Source organism: Mus musculus, chromosome 12, assembly GCF_000001635.26.
Source record: "Mus musculus strain C57BL/6J chromosome 12, GRCm38.p6 C57BL/6J".
Classification (NCBI taxonomy): Eukaryota; Metazoa; Chordata; class Mammalia; order Rodentia; family Muridae; genus Mus; species Mus musculus.
Window position 1 is genome coordinate 87,913,562 of NC_000078.6, and position 23,717 is coordinate 87,937,278.

General features: G+C 42.6%; 2 pseudogenes; one reads left to right on the forward strand and one right to left on the reverse strand.

The window, feature by feature from the left end:
- Gm2035 (predicted pseudogene 2035) lies at window positions 2-8,882 on the reverse strand (annotated as a pseudogene).
- Gm18628 (predicted gene, 18628) lies at window positions 13,959-14,605 on the forward strand (annotated as a pseudogene).

Consider the following 23,717-nt stretch of genomic DNA (forward strand, 5'->3'; position numbering starts at 1 on the left):
AAGAAGTCATGTAATCATTTATTTTCATTATACACAGAGATACAATGAACACATTAAAAAGAAAAAAAAAGTTTATATACCAACATGTTTTTAATGTGTCTCTGTTTGTGTACTATTCCATTCAGAAAACAGTAACATCATTTTCATTAAGCTGTGGCTCCTTTTCCATTAACCTAAGCTTAGTTTAAGGAAAACTAAACTTGTACAATTATGTAACTAACTTTACTCAATACACAGTAATTCATTTTCCAAAGCCTCAATACAGAAGCTAACTTCTTGAAAACAGATTAACACAAGCAACCTACTTTACAAAGTAAACACTACTTTATGTGCTCTTAACAACTACCTGCTTTGAAAATTTCTCTATGCCTTTTTATTGGCGAGTTGAGACCATTGATGTTAAGAGATATTAAGGAAAAGTAATTGTTGCTTCCTGTTATTTTAGTTGTTAAAGGTGGCATTCTGTTCTTGTGGCTGTCTTCTTTTAGGTTTGTTGAGGGATTACCTTCTTGTTTTTTCTAGGGCGTTGTTCCCGTTCTTGTATTGGTTTTTTTCTGTTATTATCCTTTGAAGGGCTGGATTCGTGGAGAGATAATGCGTGAATTTGGTTTTGTCGTGGAATACTTTGGTTTCTCCCTCTATGATAATTGAGAGTTTGGCTGGGTATAGTAGCCTGGGCTGCAGTTTGTGTTCTCTTAGTGTCTGTATAACATCTGTCCAGGCTCTTCTGGCTTTCATAGTCTCTGGTGAAAAATCTGGTGTAATTCTGATAGGCTTGCCTTTATATGTTACTTGACCTTTTTCCCTTACTGCTTTTAGTATTCTATCTTTATTTAGTGCATTTGATGTTCTGATTATTATGTGTCGGGAGGAATTTCTTTTCTGGTCCAGTCTATTTGGAGTTCTGTAGGCTTCTTGTATGTTCATATGCATCTCATTCTTTAGATTTGGGAAGTTTTCTTCAATAATTTTGTTGAAGATGTTTGCTGGACCTTTGAGTTGAAAATCTTCATTCTCATCCACTCCTATTATCCGTACGTTTGGTCTTCTTATTGTGTCCTGGATTTCCTGGATATTTTGAGTTAGGATCTTTTTGCATTTTCCATTTTCTTTGATTGTTGTGCCGATGTTCTCTATGGAATCTTCTGCACCTGAGATTCTCTCTTCCATCTCTTGTATTCTGTTGCTGATGCTCAAATCTATGGTTCCAGATTTCTTTCCTAGGGTTTCTATCTCTAGTGTTGCCTCGCTTTGAGTTTTCTTTATTGTGTCTACTTCCCTTTTTAGGTCTAGTATGGTTTTGTTCATTTCCATCACCTGTTTGTATGTTTTTTCCTCTTTTTCTGTAAGGACTTCTACCTGTTTGATTGTGTTTTCCTGTTTTTCTTTAAGGACTTGTAACTCTTTAGCAGTGTTCTCCTGTATTTCTTTAAGTGATTTATTAAAGTCCTTCTTGATGTCCTCTACCATCATCATGAGATATGCTTTTAAATCTAGGTCTAGACATAGACTAACAAACTGGCTACACAAACAAGACCCAACATTTTGCTGCTTACAGGAAACTCATCTCAGAGAAAAAGATAGACACTACCTCAGAATGAAAGGCTGGAAAACAATTTTCCAAGCAAATGGTATGAAGAAACAAGCAGGAGTAGCCATCCTAATATCTGATAAGATTGACTTCCAACCCAAAGTCATCAAAAAAGACAAGGAGGGACACTTCATTCTCATCAAAGGTAAAATCCTCCAAGAGGAACTCTCAATTCTGAATATCTATGCTCCAAATACAAGAGCAGCCACATTCACTAAAGAAACTTTAGTAAAGCTCAAAGCACACATTGCGCCTCACACAATAATAGTGGGAGACTTCAACACACCACTTTCACCAATGGACAGATCATGGAAACAGAAACTAAACAGGGACACACTGAAACTAACAGAAGTGATGAAACAAATGGATCTGACAGATATCTACAGAACATTTTATCCTAAAACAAAAGGATATACCTTCTTCTCAGCACCTCATGGTACCTTCTCCAAAATTGACCACATAATAGGTCACAAATCAGGCCTCAACAGATTCAAAAATATTGAAATTGTCCCATGTATCCTATCAGATCACCATGCACTAAGGCTGATCTTCAATAACAAAATAAATAACAGAAAGCCAACATTCACATGGAAACTGAACAACACTCTTCTCAATGATACCTTGGTCAAGGAAGGAATAAAGAAAGAAATTAAAGACTTTTTAGAGTTTAATGAAAATGAAGCCACAACGTACCCAAACCTTTGGGACACAATGAAAGCATTTCTAAGAGGGAAACTCATAGCTATGAGTGCCTTCAAGAAAAAACGGGAGAGAGCACATACTAGCAGCTTGACAACACATCTAAAAGCTCTAGAAAAAAAGGAAGCAAATTCACCCAAGAGGAGTAGACGGCAGGAAATAATCAAACTCAGGGGTGAAATCAACCAAGTGGAAACAAGAAGAACTATTCAAAGAATTAACCAAACGAGGAGTTGGTTCTTTGAGAAAATCAACAAGATAGATAAACCCTTAGCTAGACTCACTAAAGGGCACAGGGACAAAATCCTAATTAACAAAATCAGAAATGAAAAGGGAGACATAACAACAGATCCTGAAGAAATCCAAAACACCATCAGATCCTTCTACAGAAGGCTATACTCAACAAAACTGGAAAACCTGGACGAAATGGACAAATTTCTGGACAGATACCAGGTACCAAAGTTGAATCAGGATCAAGTTGACCTTCTAAACAGTCCCATATCCCCTAAAGAAATAGAAGCAGTTATTAATAGTCTCCCAGCCAAAAAAAGCCCAGGACCAGACGGGTTTAGTGCAGAGTTCTATCAGACCTTCAAAGAAGATCTAACTCCAGTTCTGCACAAACTTTTTCACAAGATAGAAGTAGAAGGTATTCTACCCAACTCATTTTATGAAGCCACTATTACTCTGATACCTAAACCACAGAAAGATCCAACAAAGATAGAGAACTTCAGACCAATTTCTCTTATGAACATCGATGCAAAAATTCTTAATAAAATTCTCGCTAACCGAATCCAAGAACACATTAAAGCAATCATCCATCCTGACCAAGTAGGTTTTATTCCAGGGATGCAGGGATGGTTTAATATACGAAAATCCATCAATGTAATCCATTATATAAACAAACTCAAAGACAAAAACCACATGATCATCTCGTTAGATGCAGAAAAAGCATTTGACAAGATCCAACACCCATTCATGATAAAAGTTCTGGAAAGATCAGGAATTCAAGGCCAATACCTAAACATGATAAAAGCAATCTACAGCAAACCAGTAGCCAACATCAAAGTAAATGGAGAGAAGCTGGAAGCAATCCCACTAAAATCAGGGACTAGACAAGGCTGCCCACTTTCTCCCTACCTTTTCAACATAGTACTTGAAGTATTAGCCAGAGCAATTCGACAACAAAAGGAGATCAAGGGGATACAAATTGGAAAAGAGGAAGTCAAAATATCACTTTTTGCAGATGATATGATAGTATATATAAGTGACCCTAAAAATTCCAACAGAGAACTCCTAAACCTGATAAACAGCTTCGGTGAAGTAGCTGGATATAAAATTAACTCAAACAAGTCAATGGCCTTTCTCTACACAAAGAATAAACAGGCTGAGAAAGAAATTAGGGAAACAACACCCTTCTCAAACTTATAGAGGAGAAAGTGGGGAAAAGCCTTGAAGATATGGGCACAGGGGAAAAATTCCTGAACAGAACAGCAATGGCTTGTGCTGTAAGATCGAGAATTGACAAATGGGACCTAATGAAACTCCAAAGTTTCTGCAAGGCAAAAGACACTGTCTATAAGACAAAAAGACCACCAACAGACTGGGAAAGGATCTTTACCTATCCTAAATCAGATAGGGGACTAATATCCAACATATATAAAGAACTCAAGAAGGTGGACCTCAGAAAATCAAATAACCCCCTTAAAAATGGGGCTCAGAACTGAACAAAGAATTCTCACCTGAGGAATACCGAATGGCAGAGAAGCACCTGAAAAAATGTTCAACATCCTTAATCATCAGGGAAATGCAAATCAAAACAACCCTGAGATTCCACCTCACACCAGTGAGAATGGCTAAGATCAAAAATTCAGGTGACAGCAGATGATGGCGAGGATGTGGAGAAAGAGGAACACTCCTCCATTGTTGGTGGGATTGCAGGCTTGTACAACCACTCTGGAAATCAGTCTGGCGGTTCCTCAGAAAATTGGACATAGTACTACCGGAGGATCCAGCAATACCTCTCCTGGGCATATATCCAGAAGAAGCCCCAACTGGTAAGAAGGACACATGCTCCACTATGTTCATAGCAGCCTTATTTATAATAGCCAGAAGCTGGAAAGAACCCAGATGCCCCTCAACAGAGGAATGGATACAGAAAATGTGGTACATCTACACAATGGAGTACTACTCAGCTATTAAAAAGAATGAATTTATGAAATTCCTAGCCAAATGGATGGACCTGGAGAGCATCATCCTGAGTGAGGTAACACAATCACAAAGGAACTCACACAATATGTACTCACTGATAAGTGGATACTAGCCCAAAACCTAGGATACCCACGATATAAGATACAATTTCCTAAACACATGAAACTCAAGAAAAATGAAGACTGAAGTGTGGACACTATGCCCCTCCTTAGAAGTGGGAACAAAACACCCATGGAAGGAGTTACAGAAACAAAGTATGGAGCTGAGATGAAAGGATGGACCATGTAGAGACTGCCATATCCAGGGATCCACCCCATAATCAGCTTCCAAATGCTGACACCATTGCATACACTAGCAAGATTTTACTGAAAGGACCCAGATGTAGCTGTCTCTTGTGAGACTATGCCGGGGCCTAGCAAACACAGAAGTGGATGCTCACAGTCAGCTAATGGATGGATCACAGGGCTCCCAATGGAGGAGCTAGAGAAAGTACCCAAGGAGCTAAAGGGATCTTCAACCCTATAGGTGGAACAACATTATGAACTAACCAGTACCCCTGAGCTCTTGACTCTAGCTGCATATGTATCAAAAGATGGCCTAGTCGGCCATCACTGGAAAGAGAGGCCCATTGGACACGCAGACTTTGTGTGCCCCGGTACAGGGGAACGCCAGGGCCAAAGGGGGGGAGTGGGTGGGTAGGGGAGTGGGGGTGGGTGGGTAAGGGGGACTTTTGGTATAGCATTGGAAATGTAAATGAGCTAAATACCTAATAAAAAAAAAAAAAAAAAAAAAAGAAAATTTCTCTATGCAAGAATCAGAAGAGATTTACTTCTGTTTTTTATTTTCATTCTTTTTTTGAGTATGCCTTACAAGATTCTATCTAAACATTGTCAACTAATATATTTTTAAACACAAGAAAATGATCATCTCCTCTGAGCATTTAATTTCTGCAATGCACAATTTTTAAAACTCAAAATTGCTACCCATCTAACTTAAAAACTGCACTGTAAGATGCAACAACTTATGGGTGGAAACAACTTAAAGGATCAAGGGAGTGTATACAACAAGGGCTAGAAATGAAAGGTCACAAATGAAATGGCAGTCCCTTAACAGTGCACACTGCTGTGCCCTAAGTTCAATTATACCCATAAGCACAAAGTGTTAACTTGTCACTTAAAATAGATAACTCAACGTTTTAGGATTTCAAAGAAATAGAATACTTCAAAACATAAAAGTCATCAGTTTGCATTGACAAGACACACTCATGCCAAATGAAGTTTTACTTAACAGGTGAACGTCAAGATGCCAATTGTGTTGAGCTATCTTCAGACAACTTGGAAGGTAGCATGCTTAGGTCAGGTTAGATGTCATCAATGTCTTCATCTTCATCTCCAATATCATCAAACACGATTTCATCATCATCCCCAGCACCAAATGTGTCCGTTTCATTGATTTTGGCATGTTCTGGAAGTTCTCCATAGGCCTTCAGACTTCTTGCTTCATCTTGATTGTACTTTAAGATTACATCAGCTTTGTTATCTTGATAGTCTCTTAGACCAATCAATATAATGTCTGAGGTATTTATCCAAACCTTTTTTCTCAACTTTCCTCTTATGTTGCACAGCCTCCTTACACCATCAAAACACATTGCTTCCAACCGTCCACATCCCAGCATTTTGGTCACCTGAGCATACTCTTGCCCATATTCTTTAAACACCAACTCTCTTTTCTCTGATTCATTTTCATTTTTACCTCTGCGCCTGTTTTTGCCTCCTTTGCCTTTATTCTTTGGCATGATGGAAAAGGAAACCACAGGAGTCAAGTGAGGGACTCCTGGCAGACACTGACTGACAGTGGTTGTGACTCAGTTCCAACAGTTTTAGGATGGGTGCCAGGAAGTATCTAACAGTGGTAGATCTGAAAGCAACTGATATAAGTATAGAAGATCCAAAAGCCACAAAATGTCCCAGAGTCCTGGATCCTGATAGTTACAAAATAGTACTTTAGCTTCTGGCCTGGTGCTCAGGAAGTTGTAGTCTCCCCAGTAGTGACAAAATGCACAGGACTCCTTTACCTTTGCAGTTCCTGCATTGACCTTTTAACAACAAAAAATAAAACTTGTAAAATAGGTTTTCATTGGAAATCTATTTGGGAAATAATTTTTTTATCAAAATTTCTGCACACAACATTGAATTGTATAGCTTTTTAAAAATTAGATATTCTCTTTATTTATATTTCAAATGTTATCCCCTTTCCTAGTTTCCCCTCCAAAAACCCCCTATTCTCTACCCTCCTGCTGCTCCCTAAGCAACCCACTCCTGCATACTGGCCAATGCATTCCCCTATACTGGAGCATAGAACCTTCACAGGACCAAGGGCCTCTCCTCCAATTGATGACTGACTCAGTTATCCTCTAGTACATATGCAGCTATAGAAATGAGTCCTTCCATGTGTTTTCTTTAATTTGTAATTTAGTCCCAGGGAGCCCTGGGGTTACTGGTTAGTTCATATTTCTGTTCCTCCTAGGTGGCTGAATTGTATAGCTTAATAAAAAATTGAAACTATCATTCTGAAGAATGTGGTTCTATATAAAAAAAGCAATCTAAGACTTCACAGAACACTTAGTAGATTCAGATACCATTTTAATACATTTTTTAACAAGTTTAGAGTACCGAAAATTACAAGTTCATTGGTGTTCAGGCCTTTAATATATCACAAGAACACTCAAAATATGTACCAATGCACTTTACATGGACATGCTTGGAGCATAATAAAAACAATTTAGGACTGGAAAGATTGATCAGTGCTTGTAAACACTGACTATTCTTTCAGAGCTTGTGCATTCTCTTCCCAAAAACCAAACAGTGGTTCACAACCGTTTGTAATGTGTACCAATGCCCTCTTTTGTTTCTTGTGCCTAAGATAGGTACAGAATGGTCATAGATATAAATTACTCTTAAATTTTTTTTTCAGTTCACAGAAGAATGAAAAATTGAAGAAAGTCACAGGTTGTGTTACTTAGATCCACTTTGGGACACAAAATAACACATGAAAGCAGTTGACATAGGCACATATGACAAATACATGAAGTCCTGGTGCATCCAGAGAAAGCAGAAAAGCAAAGGCCAACCAGAACGTTCATCTCCCTCTCCTTAAGATGTGAGAAAGGCTTAGTAACAAGCCAACCAGCCAGAATAGTACAAAACAAATTAACAACAACAACAACATCCCCAGAAACACTATTGAGTTCATTTTCTGTCGGCCATCTCCTTCAGGGTATGGGGCTTTCCTTTAAGAGTGGTTTTGTACATAGTGAGACCCCTTGGAGAAAACCAACTTTTCCTTTGGGAGCAGTTACTAGACATAGTGTCTAGAACCAAACCAGATCCTCTGCAAGAACAGCCAATGCTCTGAACAACTGAGCTAATTCTCCAGTCCGTATTTGCTAGTTTTTTACAAATGACATTTAAAAGCATACAAATGAAAGCTAACTGAAAGCTTTGTGTTCTCCAAGCCCAGCCTTTTTGAGACTTTATATTTGGCCATTGCTATGGTGAACACAAGACACACTCTACACCCCTGGTATTTATCTTGTGTGCATCCATTTCAAATTCTACCTTCCCCTTATAGTCCTATTAACCTATATCACAGTGCCTGAAGAAGACTCCAATATTGGATACCTCTAACACTTAGCATAACTCACTCTTACTTTTCTGGACCAAGGCTAGGACCACACTAGTAAACATCATCTGTTGGTTCCAGTTTCATTTCTGTGGCTCCTGCTAAAATACTCCAGCAAAACACAATTTCCAGGAGGAGGGGCTTATCTGGCTTACAATTCCAGGTTATAACCCACCACGGGATGTCAAGGCAGATAGTGAAATCCCAAAAGCAAGAGGGAAGTGCTTTCTTGCAGAGAAGGAAGGAAGGAAGGAAGGAAGGAAGGAAGGAAGGAAGGAAGGAAGGAAGGAAGGAAGGAAGGAAGGAAGGAAGGAAGCTGGCAGGGAAGGCAACTCATGAAAGACCCCAGTTTCTGAGCAGCATAATCAACAAGGAAGCCCACAAGAGGTTCTAGAAATGGTTGTGGCCAGGTTACCTCTGCTCTGCAGCTTATATCAATCCTCAAAGAAAAATGGAAAATATATGTTCTCCCAGAACTTCCTATAACCAGAACCCAAATCCATGACCTACCTGGTGAGTACCATCTTCTTTGAAGGAAGACTAAGAGCCGTTAGAACGATGATTCTTTCTTTCTGGGATAGGGTTTTTCTGTGTACTCGAGGATGTCCTGGAACTCTTTTTACAGAACAGATTGGCCTAGGTCGGATGTCCTCTTACCTATGTCTTCCAAGGTAAAGGCAGCAAGATGAGACTACTGTGTCTCACCCTGGGGAGAGCTTCAGTATATATACATGTCCCCAAAGCCCCGCCTCCACAGTGATGCAACTCTAATCCAACATGGCCACACCTCCCAATAGTACCACACCCTAATCCAAACATAATTCAATCACCACACCAAAGAAGCAAAGAAACAAAAGGACACTTCTTAACTGGGCGTGGTAGCCCACGCCTTTAATCCCAGCACTCGGGAGGCAGAGGCAGGTGGATATCTGAGTTCAAGGCCAGCCTGGACACTTCTTACTGCCTACTGGTTTTCTCTGGTAATGAGAGACAAAGCAGGCTACTGAGGACAAATTTAAAATAATGAATGTGGGAAATCAGAAACACATAGACCAAAACCTGGGATGTAGGGTTAACAGAAAGGGGATGATGCTGGAGAATTGGCCCAGTGATTGTTAGCACTGAATACCCTTGGACGGTCCTGAGTTCAAATCCCAAAAACCACATGGATGCCCACAGCCATCCATAAATAGCTTTGGCGCTTCCTTGTGGTGCATCTGAAGACAGTTCCAGTATAATTAGATATAACAATAAACAAAACCGATCAGAGCAGCAGAGGTCCTGAATTAAAATCCCAGCAACCACATGATGGCTCAAAATGATCAGTACAACTACAGTGTACTCATATACATAAAATAAATGAATTAATTAATCTTTAAAAAAAAAGGAGCCGGGTGTGATGGCAAACACCTTTAATCCCAGCACTCGGGAGGCAGAGGCAGGCAGATTTCTGACTTGGAGACCAGCCTGGTCTACAAAGTGAGTTTTAGGCACAACCAGGGCTATAGAGAGAAACCCTGTCTCAGAAAACCAAATTTAAAAGAAAAAGGGTGTTTGGCGTGAGATGGCTGTTTTCTTACAGTCAAGGCTCATTTTCCACAAAGGCATATCATATGGGATGCTTGTATCATGATGATCCCTCATTGTCCTCATAGGACTATGGTTATATAGAAATCAGCAATTTTACTTACAACACAATTAACAGAGTAGATCTGTAAAGCTGATTTGCTGTCACAGTGGGGAAAGGCTCTTGCTGCTGTGCTTGACTACCAGAATAGTCTCAGATAGATGAAGAAAACAGAATCTCTCAGGTTGTTTTCTACATTCACACATGTGTTGAGGTACTTTGACAAACACACACTCCCACACAAAAACAAACACACACACACTCATACACTATATGTAACAAATCTTGTTTTTTAATTTTATTTTATATATATATATATATATGTATATATATGTGTATGTATGTATGTATAAAGGCGTTTTGTGTGTATGTCCATCTGTAACCACATGCCTGCTTGGTGACCAAGAGGCTAAAAGAGGGCACTGTACCCCCAGGGTACTAGAGTAGCACATGATTGTATGCCACCATGTGGGTTGTGGGAATTATTACTCTTAACTGGTCTCTTAACCCCCCCAAAATATTATTTTTAAATGACTTACTGCAAGCAATGCTTTCCTTTAATTATGTGGGATGTGTGTTTGGTACCCTTGTGCTAGATTTTCATGAGTGCCCTAGTTCATCTGCCTCTAGAACTTAGCAAGTCACCTGAGTTTTAGCCCCTCCTACCCAGCAACTTACAAAACATACAAAGAACAAACCAAAACTTCAGAATATTTAACTTCTCTCTGTCTCAGTTTTAAACCCTGGAAACTCAAAGTTGTAAAGAAGTTGCAGTGAGCTGACAGGGCTGAGGAGGAAGTTGCTCACTCCGGGCAGTACTCACTGCACAAGCAAGAAGACTTGAATTCGATGCAATTCATTTCTGTAGAACTGGTGGATGTATTATAAACAAACCCCAACAGCATATCTTCAGTGAACTTTTATCAGTTCACTAGCATTGGTTCTTGGAAAAGCAGGTTTGACCAACACAGGACACCCAGAACAACAAACACCACATGTGCTAGAGGAAGTTGTAGGTGTTGGCTGGTGGGGCCACAAAGATCTACAAAAAGGGAAAGACTGGATTCTCTGCCTGCAAAGATGCAGCTAACAGCAACTTTTCTGGTCTGAATATGCTTGACCCAGGGTGTTGTAGTATTCGGAAATCTGGCCTTGTTAGAGTAGATGTGTCACCATGGTCATGGACTTTTTAAGACCCTCATTCTAGCTGCCTGGAAGTCAGTATTCTGCTAGCAGCTTTCAGATGAAGATATAAAACTGTCAGCTCCTCCTGCACTTTGCTGCCTGGATGCTACTATGTTCCTGCCTTAATAATAATGCACTGAACCTCTGAATATGGAAGCCAGTCCCAATGAAGTGTTATCCTTATAGAAGTTGCCTTGATTATGGTGTTTGCTCATGGCAGTCAAACCCCAGCCAAGTCAGAAGTTGGTACCAGGGAATGGGGTATTGCTGTGACAGGTCTGAAAATGCTTCTCTTTGGGAGAATGTAGATTTGGGGACTATGGATTTGGAAAGCAGTGGAATTCTTCAAATGGGGCTTACTGGGCTATCTTAGTAGGAATATAGAAGACTCTGTTACTGAGAGTGATCTGAAACGTGCAGTACTTGCCCAAGAAATTTCAATTGAGAAGAATTCAGTATGTGGCTTACAGACTGTTTTTTTGTTTTTTTGTTTTTTTTTTGTTTTGTTTTTTGTAGTATTTTGGTGAACAGTATGGCTACTCTTTATCATAGTCTGAAAAGCCAGAATGAGACTAAGATTCAGAAATTCAGATTAATTGCATTGGCAAAGGAGGTCTCAGAAATGCCCATCATAGTCTTTGTTCTCTGCTTACATCTCATGAAGAACATTTGGAATATGCATAACTAGCTTAGAAAGGAACAGTACAAAATAAATAGTATTAAAGGGGGTGGGGCACCAGGAAGTGAAATGGTGCTGAATTCAGGCCAGGGTGGCTCAGCTAGCAAAGTGGTGAGAGTGATGTGAACAGGCCTTCCCACTGCAAGGGGAAGGCTTTTTGTTGTTGTTGTTGTTGTTTTAAGATATATTTTAGCCTGTGTGTGCATGTGACCATGTGTGTCTGTGTCTCTGTGTATACCCCTACATTCTCTGATACTCAATCTAGCCCCTTATAGCACATTATCAGACAAACTATTATGACTTGAAATAACTTAAATTATCTCTTCAATTGGTGTTATCTGTATGCTGCTAGACTATAAAATGTAGGACAGCAAGTGTCTGGATTCACAGTGCCTGTCTTAGATAGAGTTTTATTGTTTTGAAGGTACATCATAACTAGAAAAATCTTACAAAGCAAACATTTAAATGGGGCTGGCTTACAGTTTCAGAGGTTTAATCCATTATCATTAATATTATGGCAGGAAGCATGGCAGCATGCAGGCAGATATGCTGCTGCAGAAGTAGCTGAGAGTTGTATATTTTTATCTGAAGGCAGCCAGGAGAGTATCTTCCACATTGGGAATAACTTTAGTGTGTATATATAAGACCTCAAAACCCACTTCCACTGTGACATACTTCCTCCAAAGAGGCCACACCTACTCTAATAAGGCCGTCGTACCTCCTAATAATGCTTTCTCCCTATGGGTCCAGCATTCAAACACATGAGTCTATGGGGTCCAAACCTATTAAAACCAACACTGCCTGACATATAATCAGTATTCCATATGAAGGCAGGATGTTAACAAGAGACAAAGTCTCTGTGTTTGCAGATGGAGAGCATCATTTGGCTAAAGTGGGGAAGGAAAGTGATAAATGAAGAAATGTCAGGATAGTTGTGTCCTGTACTGAACCCTAGGAAGGACAGAAGCAGAAGTGAGACAAAGAGAAGCTGAGCAGAATCACTGATTCCTTCTTTGGACAGCATTGTCACATAAGAAATCCCAACCTGACAAGTAAGAAAGTCAGCCATGGTGGTAGAGAAGGAGCTAAGAATAATCTAGGTTGCTAAAATTGCAATGTAAAGACCCCAGGTTAAAGCTTAGCATGGTGAGGAAACAGAAAGGAACCTGGAGTAACTGAGGCAAAGACACTTGTGTGCAAGAAGGTGCAGGTGCCAAGCCAGGCTACACCACATAGAGTTCGAAGTGTTTAGATTTTAATAAGAGCATGAGAGGAATCCATTAGAGAGCTGTAAACCAGGAGGGGTATGACCAGAGAAGCTCATTAGAAAATGCAGCTAAGCAACCAACGCCAGGAAGGGAACATTTCCAAATCTTTCCAAGGCCCAGCTGTGTTTCTGCAGCAGGAGGACATGAAGCTGGTGATTGCTTATTTAGAATTTCATGTAAGATTTTTTTTTGCATCTCTATTCTAGCAATGAGACACCTGTAAGGAGAATCAAAGACAGGGTTCCCCTTTAAATTTCTAGACGAACTCCCTGTAGAGGAGGTGATGAAGAAACTGTCAACCATGTTCCAGGTCTAAGGAAGGAAGAAGAAGGATGAGATAAAAGAAAGTAACAAAACCAGTGTGGTGGCCAGCAGCACCCAGAAGTAAGCAGTGCCCTTCTGGGAGAACAGCAGCATGGAACACCAACTGCAGCCAGGAGGTGTGTGTCAACACACACCCAGGACAGAAGGTCCCAGGAGAAAGTACCCAAAGCTCAGACCCAAGTTGGTCACCACCCAGATCCCTAGAATGTGGTATCACATCCACTTGCCAGTTTCTACTCCTGTTGAACTGATATGTTAGGGCCAGAAGAGCAGAAGCAGGGACCTCAGAGGAAGGTTGCAACCTCTTGGATCTGGACAACTTCTAGGCACCTAGTCATGTCAGATGCCTTGCCTGCCCCATAATGTCGTTAAGCTATCCTGGACCTAACAGACGGCTAAAGAAATGTGTTTGGATATCTGAAAGGAAGCGAATCAATGTGAGTAGTCTAGAATTTCTGACCTGGGAGGTTGGAGTACCATAATAATCAAGCTAACAAACCCTGCTCACCCCCGCCCCCACGCAAAAAAAAAAAAACCTGGCATCCTCAGTCCTGAGAAGAAATCTCCTTTATAAAAACAGTTCACACCTCTCAGTTACAGCAAAAGCCATGTGAATTCTTCTGTGCATATGCATGTGTACACATGTGATGTGTATTTGTGTGTGCTTGTGTGTGCAGGTGCACATGTTGGAGGTGCTCTTCTCCACAAGTGTCCATACTCTGTTCCTGTCTACATACCTTTCAAGGAAGGGATGACTTTGTAGGATTCTCAAGAGATGCTTGGCTACCAAATGATGGATTCTAAGGTTGAACAAGAGTACAACTTTCTAAAACCCATGTCTGGGATGATCCGTTTCTATGCTGCCACCAGCCACCTCCAGTGTTCCTATAGAAACCAGCAGGAGGATCATGCTCATGACTTAAGTAATGGCTGGCACAGATCTTAAACATGAAGCCTCTCTCAGATGAGATGTCCACTCTCCTGCTTGACTTCTTGGAGTTGTGTGGGAATGCCCTCATGAAGCAGTACCAGTTCCAGTTCTGGAAGATCATGCTTCTCATCCCCGAGGACTACTTGCCCAGAATTGAAGCCATCACGAGCTCAGGGTCCTTCATATCTCTCAAGCAGTTCTTGGAGAAATGTCTGCATGGCAGTGAGGTTCCTGTCCCCAGAGCCTTTCTGATGTCCACCGTCTGCCCCTTTTGATATCCTTCATCCAACTGTGTGGCAGAAGGAGCAATAGTAAAGCCACTGAGAAAGAGAATTTGGAAGAATCATGTAAGATTGAGAAATTTGTTAGTGTGTGTTTATATATCTGGACCTTGTGAATGAGTCTTTTAGGGCTGGATAGATGGCTCAGTGTTTAAGAGCACTAATGAATCTTCTGGAGGTCTTGAGTTAAATTCCCAGCAAACACAGGGTGGCTCACAGTCATCTGTAATGGGATTCCATGCACTCTTCTCATGAGTGTCTGAAAACAGCTGCAGTGTACAATTAGAAATAAAATTAAATAAATCTTTTTTAAAACTGAGGCTTTTGTACTTCACAGCCCTTTGTAGGTCTGTTTCAGGTTTGGTAGTCCTACACCTGTCACAGACAGATACAAACCTGGCCTTTCTAATTTTCACAAGTTACAAGGAGGGGTAAGAAAATAACACTCCTGGGCATATAGCTAGACTTAGCTCCAACATGTAATAAGGACACATGCTCCACTATGTTCATAACAGCCTTATTTATAATAGCCAGAAGCTGGAATGAAGTCCTATCTCCCTCAACATAGAAATGGATACAGAAAATGTGGTATATTTACACAATGGAATACTACTCAGCGATTAAAAACAATGAATTTATGAAATTCATAGGCAAATGGATGAATCTGGAGTGTATCATCCTGAGTGAGTTAACCCCATCACAAAATAACACACATGATATGCACTCACTGATAAGTGGATATTAGTCCAGAAGCCCTGAAGCTCCGAATACCCATGATGCAATTCACAAAGCACATGAAACTCGAGATGAAGGAAGACCAAAGTGTGGATACTTCTATCCATCTTAGAAGAGGGGAACAAAACACCCATGGAAGGAGTTCCAGAGACAAAGCATGAAGAAGAGACTGAAGTAATGATCATGTAGGGACTGACTCACTAGGAGATCCTCCCCATTTACAATCACCAATCCCAGACACTGTTGTGAATGCCAACACGTTCTTGTTGACAGGAACCTGTTATAGCTTGAAAGAACCCTGATGAAGGGAGGCCCTCACTTAAGTCTCAGGATGTCGTGACTGCCCCCCCCCCCCACCAGTAACTCATGGGAGACCATTCTTGCTGCAATCACATGAGGTATATGGACAGGAACCAGTGGGCTGGGGCCTACTTGTATCCAATGCAGGGGTAGAGGAGTTCAACCCCTAGTAGCTGGGAAAGGGGATATTTATTTATTTTTTTTCCATTTTTTATTAGGTATTTAGCTCATTTACATTTCCAATGCTATACCAAAAGTCCCCCATACCCACCCACCCCCACTCCCCTACCCACCCACTCCCCCTTTTTGGCCCTGGCGTTCCCCTGTACTGGGGCATATAAAGTTTGCGTGTCCAATGGGCCTCTCTTTCCAGTGATGGCCGACTAGGCCATCTTTTGATACATATGCAGCTAGAGTCAAGAGCTCCGGGGTACTGGTTAGTTCATAATGTTGTTCCACCTATAGGGTTGCAGATCCCTTTAGCTCCTTGGGTAAGGAAAGGGGGTATTTAAAGGAAAAACCATAACACAAGAGAGTAGGGAGTGCATTATTTGAAAATACCACTGAAAAATAAAAAGGGGGAACTAAAAATCCAAAGGGGAAACTCCATGATTCTCAAGATTGTTCTCAAGATTTTAATCCAACTTTTGTGGTCAGCCAGGTCTTGGAACAAGATCACTGAACCGGCTTGTGTAATTATCTGTTCTGTGGTCAGTCAGTTCTCAGAACAGGCTGCTTCAGGGCCCAACTATTTTTCTTTCTTGGCTCCAACTTGGTCTAGGGGAGTCAAACTTAAATTTTCTACCTTACAAGCTCTCTCCTGAGAGGATCTGCCAGTGCCTCACAAATACAGAGGTGGATGCTCACAGCCATCCATTGGACTGAGAATAGGATCCACAATGAAGGAGCTAGAGAAGGACCCAAGGAGCTGAAGAGGTTTGCAGTCCCATAGGAGGAACAAGTATGAACAAGCCAGTGTTCCCAGAGCTCCCAGGGATTAAACCACCAACCAAAGAGCACACATAGTGGGATCCTGGTCCAGCTGCATATGCAGCAAAGAATGGCCTAGACAGATATTAATGGGAGGAGAGGCCCTTTGTCCTATGAAGGTTGTATACCCTAGTGTGGGGGAACACCAGGGGCAGGAAGCAAAAGTGACTGAGTTGTGGGGGCAGTGGATAGGGGAAGGGCAGTTTTTTTTTTTTAAGGAGAAACCCAAAAAACAGAAAGGGGATATAGATGAAATGTAAATAAAGGAACTTGAGAGGCAGAGGCAGTCAGAATTCTGAGTTCCAGGCCAGCCTGCTCTACAAAGTGAGTTCCAGAACAGCTAGGGCTAAATAGAGAAACCCTGTTTCAAAAAACAAAAAACAAAAAACAAAAAGAAAGAAAGAAAGAAAGAAAGAAAGAAAGAAAGAAAGAAAGGATGGAAGGAAGTAAAGAAGGAAGGAAGGAAGGAAGAAAAACAAATGTAAATAAAGAAAATATCCAATAATAAAAAAAAAGAAGAAGAAGAAGGGGCACTTAGCTGCACCTTTTGTGTCTAGAGTCTTTCAGTAAATCTGTGATTAATTGCTCAGCTCATAGCTTGTATGAAGTCAAGGTATGACTATATTCTGCAAGAACTCTGCCACATCCTCACTGCTTTCTGGTACATAGCCCCAGGCACTTTAGCACAATAGCTGCTGATCCCCACCCACCCACTTATACTTTCCTGCTTTTTTTCCTATAGATTGAAATTGACTAATGCTTCCCCTCAGACATCTTGGGGATGTCACTCCACGCTTGAACTTTCATCAGACCAGAGAGTGGGGTCCTTTAAGTCAAGATCCCAGAGGACAGTCCTTTTATGACCTTTTTTTTTTTCTCAAAACCAGTACCACCTGGGTTACTCTAACACATTACCAAGTCCAGCTGCAGCAGGAGGTACACACAACCTTGCCTATCTCTGGAACACAGGTTCCTTGTGTTCTCAGAAAACATTTCCCCGAAGATTTCACCTTAGTAATGCTGGTCTCTTCATAATCACCACTAATTTCCTAACTCCAGCTAACCTGTACCAATTGTCCCAGTTGTCTCCTTCTCCTCTTGGCTATAGAGCCAGAGCCATATGGCCAAAGCTGACAAGTTCTGCTGCTTGCAGGGGCTGGAACACGATCCCTTTGTTCTCTTACAACTTCACCAGCTTCCTCTTTTCCAACTCCTTCACTGCCTAAGCTTGACTGTCCTGGATCTTGGCCTGCAGACTGACCTTGACTCAGAGATCTGCATGCCTGTCTCCTGGGATTAAAGGTGTGTACCACCATGCCTGGATTTAAGCTTTTCTTCACCTAAAACTTGCTCTGTCTCTGGCTGACCTTGACCTCATTGTCTATAACACCAGGAAAAATCTGTAGTCCCTGCATGGTAGCACTGCTTAATCCTATTATCAGGCCAAACAGATTTGAATAGAGCAGTTCAAAGCTTCAGTGGGTAGGGACTGAGATCCCATTTATGTGGTTGGTACTGTGTGGATGGTGGAACTGAGGTCCAGTCCTGCCCTTTCTGGGGTTGCTAGATTAAGTTCTGAAAGGGGTTGTTGTTGCTTGCTGGCATAAAGCTGACCACCCCATAAACCTGTTTTGGCTTGTGTTGGTTTGTGGCCTGGGGCTGGCCCCTGCTCCCATTTCCCTTATTAGCAAATAGGGTGTTCGCTTGTGTATCTGTCTTGGATCTACACGTATTAGCCCAATGTTTTCCGAGTTTGGAACTCAGACGTAGCTCAGGCTGATTCCTGGGCCGTCTCAGAGGTGACTGGTTTCCTACCCTGCAATCTTTTGCAAAATGTCTAGGCTTGCCACACTTAAAACAGGCCTTTTGGTCTCTACTTTCCAAGAAGTCTCTTACTAATTGTATGGCTACCAATCAGTGGCTTACATGGCAGCCACCATAGCTGAGCCCTGCTGTTAAGAGGTCCCTTTGTTAGAACAGAGTCTGATGTACCCAGTGAGGTCTGTCTTCTTCCTGTAGGATCTAATGGCTGCTTGGCAGGCAGGATTGACATTTTTGAACATAAGCTGTTTCACATAGTCTACCCCTGCCTCTGCATTACCAAAAATCCTCCCTGCTGTTGTCATCAGTCAATAAATAAAACCAGAAAATCAGAATATCAGTTCCAGGATTGCAAGAGTAAAAGGAGCAGTGCCACCATACAGTGACACTGCATTTTTTAATTCTTAAATGGTTTGGGAATTGAAACCTGTGTGATGTCTCCAAGTAACCACTTGAGCATCTGATACAGGGAATGACTCAGTCTCTCCCTCATCTGGTTGATCTGTATCTCAACCAAAGCCAGAGGGCAGTGTCTATCTTTGGACTCTGTGTTGAGGAATGCAAGGACCTGGGGGATTTTTTCATGTGGCTTCACACTTCTGAGACAACTTTCTGCTCTTTAATTCTTGTAGCTGATTAAATAAGTCCTGATGTTCTTCCTCTAATTCTATTTGTCATTTTAGGGCTGAGATTTTATCCTGCAATTTTTTTCAAGTCAGTCTTGACAGAAACTACATTTGAAATGTAGAACTCTTTTCCTCACTCTACAGGACACTTACCCTCATGCCACAGTGTGTTCCTCATCAATGTCAGACACTGGTCTGATTCCATTGCAGAACATTGTGTTACCATCACATATAGCAATACTCAAAACTATGGTCCATAGACATTCATTTCTTAGAACTCAGAAGGCACATCCTTTCTATTTACTGACAGCCAGCGCAAAGGTCATAGAAAAATGCTAACTACATTCATAGCAGACATTAGTCACAATGGAGATTAATTGTGAGAATATTGATTTCTTTAAAAACACAGAAAATTATGGCAATATGTTTCTGTTTTAACCCCAGGTATGTGATATGATGCTATTAATGATTGGTCACATCAGCAGATTATTGGTTGCCTCTTACTCTAGAAGGATCATCATTTTGCAAGCCGTAGATCATTTTGACTATTATGTGATGTTTAGAATTCTAGGAACTACGCAGAATGTATATAAATGATAGACGACAAGAGAGGGATGGGTTGTTGGTTAGCTGCTGTGTGTCACAGTTTCTTAAATAGTCATGCACAAAGAAGGAACAACCACAAGAAGTTAGAACTGATGGTAAATATCAAACTGGTCCCAAGGAACTCAACATCCCTAATCAGCAGGAAGTCATCTACTGAGAACAACAGCAACTACAGCCTTTTTTCTCTCCTATGTTAGAGAGTTAGAGGGTATGAAGATTGGATAAGAGTGGAAGGGAGCCCTTCTGGTCCGAGCAGCACCTGGGTAGCTAGGGCGCACAGTCGGCTGACTGCCTCCAGCTACCCACAACACCTGCCAAGCAATCTTAAGACTTCTGGTGAGTGGAACACAGCATCTGTTCCAATCCAATCGCGTGGGACTTGAGATTGCATTAGTCAGGGAAGCAAAAACCCGGTCTGAGTAGGGGCATAAGCCCCTTTCGGTCTGAGCAGCACCGGGGTAGCTAGGGCGCACAGTCGGCTGACTACCGCCAGATACCCACAACACCAGCCACACAATCGTAAGAATTCTGAGGATTGGGATCTGCCCGGCGCGGGAGTACTTTGCCTGAGCATCAGCAGCAGACATCTAGGTTCCAGGACCCCGCCGAGTGTATCCTGCACAGACATCTTAGTTCCAGGAACCCGCTGAGTGTATCCTGCACAGCTCCAGAGAATACCAGATGGCGAAAGGCAAACGTAAGAATCCTACTAACAGAAATCAAGACCACTCACCATCATCAGAACGCAGCACTCCCACACCACCTAGTCCTGGGCACCCCAACACAACCGAAAAGCTAGACCCGGATTTAAAAGCATATCTCATGATGATGATAGAGGACATCAAGAAGAACTTTAATAACTCACTTAAAGAAATACAGGAGAACACTGCTAAAGAGTTACAAGTCCTTAAAGAAAAACAGGAAAACACAACCAAACAGGTAGAAGTCCTTATAGAAAAACAGGAAAACACATCCAAACAGGTGATGGAAATGAACAAAACCATACTAGACCTAAAAAGGGAAGTAGACACAATAAAGAAAACCCAAAGTGAGGCAACGCTGAGATAGAAACCCTAGGAAAGAAATCTGGAACCATAGACTCGAGCATCAGCAACAGAATACAAGAGATGGAAGAGAGAATCTCAGGTGCAGAAGATTCCATAGAGAACATCGGCACAACAATCAAAGATAATACAAAAAGCAAAAAGATCCTAACTCAAAACATCCAGGAAATCCAGGACACATTGAGAAGACCAAACGTACGGAGAATAGGAGTTGATGAGAATGAAGATTTTCAACTTAAAGGGCCAGCAAATATATTCAACAAAATTATAGAAGAAAACTTCCCAAACCTAAAGAATGACATGCCCATGAACATACAAGAAGCCTACAGAACTCCAAATAGACTGGACCAGAAAAGAAATTCCTCCCGACACATAATAATCAAAACAACAAATGCACTAAATAAAGAGAGAATATTAAAAGCAGTAAGGGAGTGAAGAATAAAAATTTTTACTGAACTCTTCTTCACCCCAGAACCCGACCCCTCCCATCTAGAGATTGTTCCCGGAACACTCCTGAACTCTTCACCCCAGAATGCATTCCTGAACTCCTCACCCTAGAGTTCGAACCCTCCCAACTAAAAACTGTTCCAAGAACATTTTTGAGATAAGGGCCTCCTGGAACAACCTCAAAATGAACCGGGTACATTGCCAAATGATAGGACATGACCCCTTAGTTACGTAGATTCCCTTGGCAGAACCCCTTGTCCCTTGGCAGAACCCCCTAGTGATGTAAACTTGTACTTTCCCTGCCCAGCTCTCCCCCCTTGAGTTTTACTATATAAGCCTGTGAAAAATTTGGCTGGTCGTCGATTCTCCTCTACACCACTAGGTGCATGAGTTTCGACCCCAGAGCTCTGGTCTATGTTCCATGTGCTTTCTTGCTGTTGTTCTATTAAATCTTGCCTTCTACATTTTGAGTACGGTCTCAGTGTCTTCTTGGGTCCGCGGCTGTCCCGGGGCTTGAGTGCTTGAGTGAGGGTCTCCCTTCGGGGGTCTTTCATTTTGGTGCATGGGCCGGGAATCAGCGCGACCACCCAGAGGTCCTAGACCCACTTAGAGGTAAGATTCTTTGTTCTGTTTTGGTCTGATGTTTGTGTTCTGTTTCTAAGTTTGGTGCGATCGCAGTTTCGGTTTTGCGGATGCTCAGTGAGACCGCGCTCCGAGAGGGAACGCGGGGTGGATAAGGATAGACGTGTCCAGGTGTCCACCATCCGTTCACCCTGGGAGACGTCCCAGGAGGAACAGGGGAGGACCAGGGACGCCTGGTGGACCCCTTTGAAGGCCAAGAGACCATTTGGGGTTGCGAGATCGTGGGTTTGAGTCCCACCTCGTGCCCAGTTGCAAGATCGTGGGTTCGAGTCCCACCTCGCGTTTTGTTGCGAGATCGTGGGTTTGAGTCCCACCTCGCGCCTTGTTGCGAGACCGTGGGTTCGAGTCCCACCTCGCGTTTGGTCACGGGATCGTGGGTTCGAGTCCCACCTCGTGCAGAGGGTCTCAATCGGCCGGCCTTAGAAAGGCCATCTGATTCTTTGAGTTGCTTGTGGTCGACGCAGAGTCGCCGCCGTTTCTGGTTTCTTTTTTGTCTTAGTCTCGTGTCCGCTCTTGTTGTGTCTACTGTTTTTCTAGAAATGGGACAATCTGTGTCCACTCCCCTTTCTCTGACTCTGGAGCATTGGAAGGAGGTGCGGGTCAGAGCCCACAACCAGTCGGTGGAGGTCAGAAAGGGTCCGTGGCAGACCTTTTGCGCCTCCGAGTGGCCAACGTTTGGAGTGGGCTGGCCACCTGAGGGTGCTTTTGACTTGTCACTAATCGCCGCCGTCAGGCGAATTGTTTTTCAGGAGGAAGGGGGTCACCCTGATCAGATCCTCTACATTGTGACCTGGCAGAATCTAGTCCAATTCCCACCTCCGTGGGTCAAGCCTTGGACCCCAAACTCTTCGAAACTGACGGTCGCGGTTGCCCAGGCTGATGCAGCCGGAAAGTCCGGCCCATCAGCACCCCCCAAGATCTAGCCAGAGATTGACGACCTCCTCTGGATGGACTCCCAACCTCCCCCTTACCCCCTGCCCCAACAGCCACCTGCAGCTGCCCCACCACAGGGACCAATAGCGAGAGGGGCTCAGGGACCGGCGGGGGGGACTCGGAGTCGCCGAGGCCGAAGCCCCGGGGAGGAAGGGGGGCCAGACTCAACAGTTGCCTTGCCACTCAGAGCACATGTGGGAGGGCCAGCACCAGGACCTAATGATCTCATTCCTTTACAGTACTGGCCTTTTTCCTCTTCTGATTTATATAATTGGAAAACTAACCACCCTCCCTTCTCAGAGAACCCCTCTGGACTTACTGGGCTCCTTGAGTCACTTATGTTCTCCCATCAACCCACTTGGGATGATTGTCAGCAGCTTTTGCAGGTTCTTTTCACCACAGAAGAAAGAGAAAGAATCCTGATGGAGGCGAGAAAAAATGTTCTGGGAGAGGACGGCACACCCACTGCCCTCCCTAACCTCGTGGATGAAGCTTTCCCCTTGAACCGCCCCAACTGGGACTACAACACCGCAGAAGGTAGGGGATGCCTCCTTGTCTATCGCCGGACTCTAGTGGCAGGTCTCAGAGGAGCCGCTAGACGGCCCACCAATTTGGCTAAGGTAAGAGAGGTCTTGCAGGGGCAGACTGAACCACCCTCAGTCTTCCTTGAGCGTCTAATGGAGGCATATAGGAGATACACCCCTTTTGACCCCTTGTCAGAGGGGCAGAGAGCCGCTGTAGCCATGGCCTTCATTGGTCAGTCCGCTCCCGACATTAAGAAAAAGCTGCAAAGGCTGGAGGGGCTCCAAGATCATACGCTCCAAGATTTAGTAAAAGAAGCAGAGAAAGTCTATCATAAGAGGGAAACAGAAGAAGAGAGGCAGGAGAGAGAGAAGAAAGAAATAGAGGAGAGGGAAAATAGACGGGATCGCCGTCAGGAGAGAAATCTGAGTAAAATTTTGGCCGCAGTTGTGAATGATAGACAGTCAGGAAAAGGTAAAATAGGGCTCCTGGGCAACAGGGCAGTGAAACCGCCAGGTGGCAGAAAGATACCACTGGAAAAAGACCAATGCGCC